Source organism: Pygoscelis adeliae, unplaced genomic scaffold, assembly GCF_000699105.1.
Source record: "Pygoscelis adeliae isolate BGI_AS28 unplaced genomic scaffold, ASM69910v1 Scaffold55, whole genome shotgun sequence".
NCBI classification, from domain to species: domain Eukaryota; kingdom Metazoa; phylum Chordata; class Aves; order Sphenisciformes; family Spheniscidae; genus Pygoscelis; species Pygoscelis adeliae.
The window spans coordinates 733270-740383 of record NW_008824804.1 but is presented as its reverse complement, the minus strand read 5'-3'; positions in this window follow the sequence as shown (position 1 = coordinate 740383).

The following is a 7114-nucleotide window of genomic DNA, read 5'->3' as shown; positions in this document are numbered from 1 at the left end:
ACCCTGGTGCTGCTGGAGCTCTGGGAAGGCCGTGCTGGTGGCGCCAGCTCACTGCTGAAGCAGTGGGAACCTCTGCATTGCCCCTGTGGGGGGGTCAGTGACCAGCTCAAATGCGAGTTCACTGTCCTCTGGTTAAACACAGCGTGTTCCCATAAAGCATGTAATCTTTTAAATAAGTGTTGGCTGTAATGCACAGGGTCTTCTCTTTCTTTTGAAAGCAACTGATCACCAAACCAAGTTTTTACTGCAGACCTTTTCCTGGCAGAGCCACGGTGCTGGGAAGCACGATGAAGCGTTTATGGCCAGCGGAGCATTGCCAGTAAATGTCACGTTTCATAGGAAGAAAAATGACATTTGTAGCTACCCCCGTAGTTTTGGCAAAATAAGCTGGGTCCACAGTTGGCGTGCTCAGTAAGGAGCGCGGCTCTTCCCAGCTCTGGGATACTGGGGGCTGCACAGACCTGGCTACGCTGGCAGCTGCTGCTTTCAGAAGCCTCGGATAACTTGTTCGCTGTCCTCACGGAGCTTATCCTTTTGCCTCCCATGAAAGCATCTCCCCTCTCATTTCCAGGCCAAGTGTTGTTCCTACTATGTGTGTAAATGGCTGCTTACTGCCTCTCGTTACAAATGTTGGTCTTTCTAGTGGACAGGTTGAAATCCTCAAATGTTCTGGAGCTTTGACGTATACCATGAGATCACTGAACACGCAGCTCTGCCAGGGACCGTGTTGGGACAGAGAGCTTTTGAAAAAATAGCTATAGGAAGGCTGATTATGGAACGGTTGCGGGGTGGGAACCAAACACAAAACCCCCTTACTGATGGTAATAGGTGTGGGGGAAAAAGTCCAATGACTAGAAAGTAAGTTTCCTTCATTTTAGAGATGCAAGTCTCCATACTTCGATCAGGTCAAAAGGTGTAAAGCTGTATGTTATATTTTGTAAGAGATTCTAAGGGGACTTCTATCTGATGTCCAGAGCTCAGAGAGTTATCAAATGAGAAATGTGCCTGCTCATTTACGTTGCTCCTGAGTGCTGGCCAAAGGCCATCTGGACCCCCTTTCTCTTAAGCACCTGGAAAATGGCAGATCACGGGTGCAGCCCATAGGATTGCAGGTCTTGATGATGAACCTGCTGCCAAGTTATGGATGCGCGTTGTTTTATCGGAGGGATCTTAGCATAGTCATGGGAAACCATGCAGTGCATAGCTGTGTCTATTAGTTTTTCATCATTAAGTGAATTAATTTGATTAAGTGTATATGGTGGTGTTAATACATGGCTGTTTCCCTCCCCCCAAGTTTATAAATCAGTTTTGCTTTTCTGTCCCGTTAAATATGTGACTGCAACGTCTTTCATCAGCTTACTTGGATGGGTGGTGCTGGAAGTGTTCTTGGAGTGCGCAGCAGGGGCTGATTTTTCCCTTGCGGACACGAGGGGAAATTCAAGAATAAGCCCATAGAAGACAGAGCCGTTTCCTTTCCTGCGAGTGCACGCTTGGGACTGTTTTCTGAGAGCGGACTTGCTGACCATGGCGCTCTTAGTACTGGAGAACCTGTGTGTTTTTTGTCGGATTAGCGTGCAATATGCTTCCTGAGTTTAGAAGGGATTTTTTGCCTTTTTGTTTGGGGGGTTTTTTGTTTTCCTGATGGAGTAAACTTCGTATGGCTGAAGCATTGGGCCCTCTAAAGTTGATAGTGGGTTTTGGATCCAGGTCTCAGAATTATTTGTAAGTAAGAAAAGGATTTTATGGTTACAGGATGCATTTAATTAGCGTCTGGAGTTTAGCCACCAATGTGAGTTTGTTTATAGGAAGACTGTTAGTATTTTCCTTTAGGAGTTTTTGCTTTCTACATGTAGCTGTTCAAAATAACACTTAGTGTTAATAAAACTTAGCAACAGTAAAAGGAAAAACGTTTTTCTTTCGCTTATTTCCTTATGTTGTGCATTTATACACTGTTCCCATTGGGCTTTTTTGTTTTGGGGTATATATGTCACTTCTTCTAGAGCAAAAACTAAAATTGTTGGCCAAGAAAAGCTAAGCTTATGAAAACATACCAGTTGGCTGAAGGTTCAGGGACTGGTAGCATCTGAACCTACTTGCATGAAGGGGAAGTGTGAGACCTTGATGTTTTATTTACTTATTTTTCATTTCATGTTGGACAGTCTTGAGGAGATTTCTGCCTTCCCAGCCCCAGGAATTTAATGTGGCGCTTTGTCTTTTCATGACTGCTGAGGCATAACCGGTGTTTGTGGGAAGTTGAACGTGGGATTAGTCTCATCCCTTAATGAATGAGCTTCCTCCCCCAAAATCTAGATATGCTTCTTAGAAACTTGCTGGGGGTATTCACTAACAGTGCTGAGCTTGAGATATGTGCAAGCAGATTGCAGGCTGTAAAACATGAAACTGCCTGGAGCAAGCGCAACCTCTAACGCCGGTTGGTGTCTACCAAGTCTGGCTTTAGCAACGCCACTGTGCTGCGCTTCATGCCCAAAGCACCTGCGCCTCCTGGGTGCGCTGCGGTGGCAGGGAGTTACGTTTGGCCTTGAGCAAGCAGCTGCTGGGGCCGTGGGAGGCTTTGCTCACTCCTTGCTTATGCCAGCCCCCCTCTGAATCCCTTAGCTGACTGTAATCACTATCCTTGCATTTGACTTTGTGAGCAGGATCCTAACCGGTGGTAGTCTGACCCCAGAGAGTGGGATGAGGAGAAGCGGAGTGTGACGTGGGGGTATCGCTTGAGCCTCCAAAGCCCTTGTTAACAGGGGAATTTGCAGCCTCTCTGCTAGGGATTGGATTTTAAGAGAGAAGAAACGGCAGCCCCTGAAGGTATATCACTGCATGCGAACTTTGAGTTTGGTCCCAAGTGCTAGGTCATCTAGCTAGGTACAAGTGCAGAAGCACCTTTATTGGGAGAGAAATAAATTAGTGAAATGGCACCTGTGCCAGCCTTGTCCCCCTCGCACACCCAGCCTGGTAGCACCGAGCTGACTCAGTTTCCAGAGGATGGGGAAGAAGGAAAAGGGTAACGGTACAGGCTTGTGCTTTATTACGAGAGCTTCAGGAAGGGGGGTTACGGGCAGGTTTTTCCACGTGTAGCGACATATGCAAGTTCTGCATCTGGCTTTATTTGCATTATTAGGATTAAACTAATAAATCTGCTTGAAATCCTTGATGATGGGAAATCTGCTTGAAATCCTTGATGATGGGAAATTGCTGTTTGCCAGTGCTGTGTTGCGGGGGAAAGGCTTTTTCCAGGCTGGGTGTCTGGTCTGCACAACAGATTATAAAACTTATACCGCACACACATGCTCTGTCATTCTTTTCCTAGTGGGTTATCATCTGTGACTTAGCTTTTTATATTAAGCCTGATGTTTGCCTTTATTACAGGCTTTAGAGATTTTGGTAGTACAGTGCCTGGTATAAAATGGGTAGTTGTTGGGGACTTTGCGTAGGTTTCATTAAAAAGTTGTTCTGTTGACTTGCATTTGTGTATAGACAATTTTATTTACAGCGTTGAGCTTAACTTCACAGCAAAGGCAGTGTCTCGTTCTCTGGATTTCCAGGGGGGACAAGGGAAGTGCTAGTCTTGAAGCTGCCCTTGAACTATGCATGACTACATGATCGCTTGGCTCTTGCCAGTGCTTGGGACCCTGGCTGGGTGAACACCCCTCCCCACACACACACTCGCTCTGAGTTGTGTCTTCCCCACAGAGGCCGAGGCAGTGTGCTTTATTGTCTTCTTTCCAAATACTGTACGGTGAGTGGGCAGGGACTGAGTGCTGTTGCAGGAGAGAGCAGGGGTTTCCTAGCTAAGTACCACCGCTGAAGAACACTACCCATCTGTCCATCTTTCAGAGATGTGTTGTTACACGGCTTTTTTTTTTTAAAGTGGCAGCTGGCAGGCAGTTTTCAGATGTCCAAAACTGTGCATGTGTTTGCTTGGAGACCACAGAGATATACTGGAGACTGAAGTAGAGGACACGCAGTGGGCTCTGTTTTGAGCCTGGCTGCTTAGAAATTGTTAGCGTCTTGGTGGAAAGCCTGGTAGTGAGTATGAGCCCTGGCAAAGGAGGAGAGGAGATAGAGGCAGGGAGAAGGGTAAAAGTCATCTCGGAGCTTTAGTTGGGGCTGCAGCTGGCATTAGTTCATGATACCAAACCTCTTAGTCATTGCCAGGCCTGCTTATAGCACTTGTGTCAGGTGGGTGTGTAGCCACAGCAATTTCAAAATGACAGGTTTGCCTGTGCTCAGGTGTTTTGCTGAGAAGTTAAGGCCTGGATTTCCCCCAACTCAGGTAGGCTTTGTTATTTCAGTTGCCTCAGTAGCTGTTCCTGCCTGACTACAGGAAAAGGCGCAAGAAAATAAAGGCAAATTGTGTGGCTGTTTCTTATCCTGAATGCCATGGAGTTATCTGCTTTTCCAGGTCCTTTCTCCTTTGCAGCTTTTCCCTCCTAGACATCTCTCACACAGACGGAGTTGCTGCTTTTACTCTGGGGATAAAATTGTAGCCTTCAGAAATTAAGTTCTGTGGCTGGCCTAAAACATGTCTTTTCCTGCTAAGGAGCACTTCACTGCGAAGTAAGCTGCATTGAGGAAATCATCACAGCTTGTAGAAAAAGAGTAAGGAAAGCTGAGATGACTACAGGAATTGAAGTTCCTGGTGTGATCTGAGCTTGATCTGGTGGGAAAGCTTGTCCAGCCTTGCAGAGGCTGAGAGCGGCGAGCTAAAATACAGCTAGGAGCCACACAAGTTCTGCGTGTGCTTGTGAAGGGGACACCTGGGGGGAGCTCAGAGGCTATGCCAGGAACATGCCGTGTGCTGGGGCTGGCCACACAGGCGGAAATGGGGGTCTGGTACTGACCCTGCCTTCCTGGTGCGTGTCTTAGCAAGCTGGGTGTTGCACGTGAACCCCCTACCCTCTGTGCTGGGACAGACCCGCTGCCTCTTGCCAGGCTCCAGCCCCGGGGTGGAAGCTGTGCTCAAACAGCTCGGGAGCCTGGTGCATCCAATGAGCTGTGGTGTGGCCTCATTGTCTTGGTAATATATTCCCAATTGCACCGATGAAACTATTTTATTCCCCAGGAATTCCTACCTCAGTAATAGAGGTGTTTGAAAAATAGGTCCCTGCAAAAGAAACTCGTTGGACAAACCTAACGCTAGGTGGTGTTGCCTGTAATTGGGGGAAAGATCCTTCCCTGCTGTGCCAAGCTCCCAGGCTCATCTCCTGCAGGAAAACCCCACTCTTGTTTTAGGGTGATGGTATCTGCCTGAGCCACCTTTGGAGGTGAGAGCACTCGGATGGTCCGGAGGAGGGAGGAGACAGTATTGCTGGCTGTCTGCTTCGTGGATGGTGTAAAGATGTTTCTATGAAAAAGCCTCCACTTTGCTAGTGCCTTCAGAGGGATTCAGCCTCGCTAGCAACCTGGTCCTTTTTATCCCTGCCTGTGGATGACCTGCAGCTGGTGAAGCATGAGATGAGAACAGTCGGGGCTGCAGGAGTCTCTTGCTGATGCTGGTTGGCGACACCATCGAGATCCCCTTGAATTACTGTGTTGTAGCACGGCACGGGGCAGCGAGGCAGCACGAGGTTTCTCTGCCTTGGCTGTAGCGTCTGCAAAGCCTCATTCTGGCTGACTTGTTCCAGATGGTAGGTAGCAGGCTTAATTTGGGCTGTCTTCACTTGCTTGCTGACACGGGCTCCTCCTGAGTTAATTAGCAGATGAAGTTGATGGTACCCATGCTTTGCTGTCTGCAGTCATGGAGGCCCGATGTATGGGGGTTGGGCTGGGACAGGGAGAAAAAGGGATGTTTTCTCTCCTTCGGTGCTAGCTGGGGCTGCCCAGGCTGACTCCAGTGGCAGATGTGACTTCAAGTCTTTCACTTCCCTCTTGGAGACATCTGCTTGGTGGAACATCTCTGTGAGTTCGTAGCTAGCTCCTCTGGCCCAGGCAAAAAAATAGTCGTGGGAGTTGGATTTCCTTGCTGGTCCGTTTGCAGTGGAGGCTGAGGACGTATATTGGAGAGGACAGAAGTGTTCAGCCTCAGGAGGGGGTTTGCCTGTGCTGTGTAAGAGGCCTTGGTGGCCTATGCGGTGGTGGGGACTTGCAGTTCTGTAACGTGTTTCACATTGTGTTAATCGCAGTTAGTCACGAGCGGCTAGAGTGCAAGGAAAGCCTTTTCCCTTTTTGGTGTGTGGGGAGGAATAGCTCAACATAAACTCCAGTGCAGAAAACAGGTATGAGGCAGAGCGGGACTCTTCGTGTTTATGGGAGTTGGTTTAGATCCCTGGAATAAAAGGATTATCTCTGCCGCAACCCAAAAACCGGAGCTGTAAAGCTCATCCATGGATTCCTTGTGACTAGAGAGTTAATCCTTTCTTCTGGTACTGTAAATGTTTATTTAGCTGTCTCTTATGCATTTATGGACTTCAGACATTTTTGAGTGTATGTTGGGCAATTGCCGGTGTCGTGTCCAGGGATTCTTTATGACTTGGAGCATCACCAGGATTGTAGCGTTCATAAAATGCTTTTGTGATCCTGGCCCTTTGCAAGTGATGTATGTGGAGAGGACTGTGGGAACATTCCTGTCTGTGGGCTGCATGCAAAAAAAATGTTTTGTCTTGCACTGCCTATCGAGTCCAGAAATGTTAAATCTCTGTAGCAGTCTATCAGTGCAGCAAAACACGAGGGGGGTAGGAAGCTGGGTGTAGAGTGGCCTTCTAGTCCCATCGCCTCCTAACGACACCAGTGTTATGACTGTGCTGTGGACCTAGATCAGATGGGCTTTCCTCTGGAAGAACTCCTGCCAATTAATATTTTTGGAAAGACAAAACAGTGTTTCAAGGCAACCGCAAAAATTTGGAATTAATGAGGTGGAGGGAAGGAAGTACTTCAGCTAAAATGGGGAATTGCTCCTTGAAGCTGTGTCCTATTTATGAAAATTTTTGTATAGACTTTCCCTGTTAAAGGCAGGAAAACGAAGACTTGCTGAAGGCAAGCGGGGAACACGGTTGCTGTTGAGTCAGTTGAGAGCTTTAAGTCTACAGACCAATGTTTCAAAACTGTCAGCTACATAATTCAATAAACCTTGACCTTTTCCTCTACACACAGATTCAGTTAA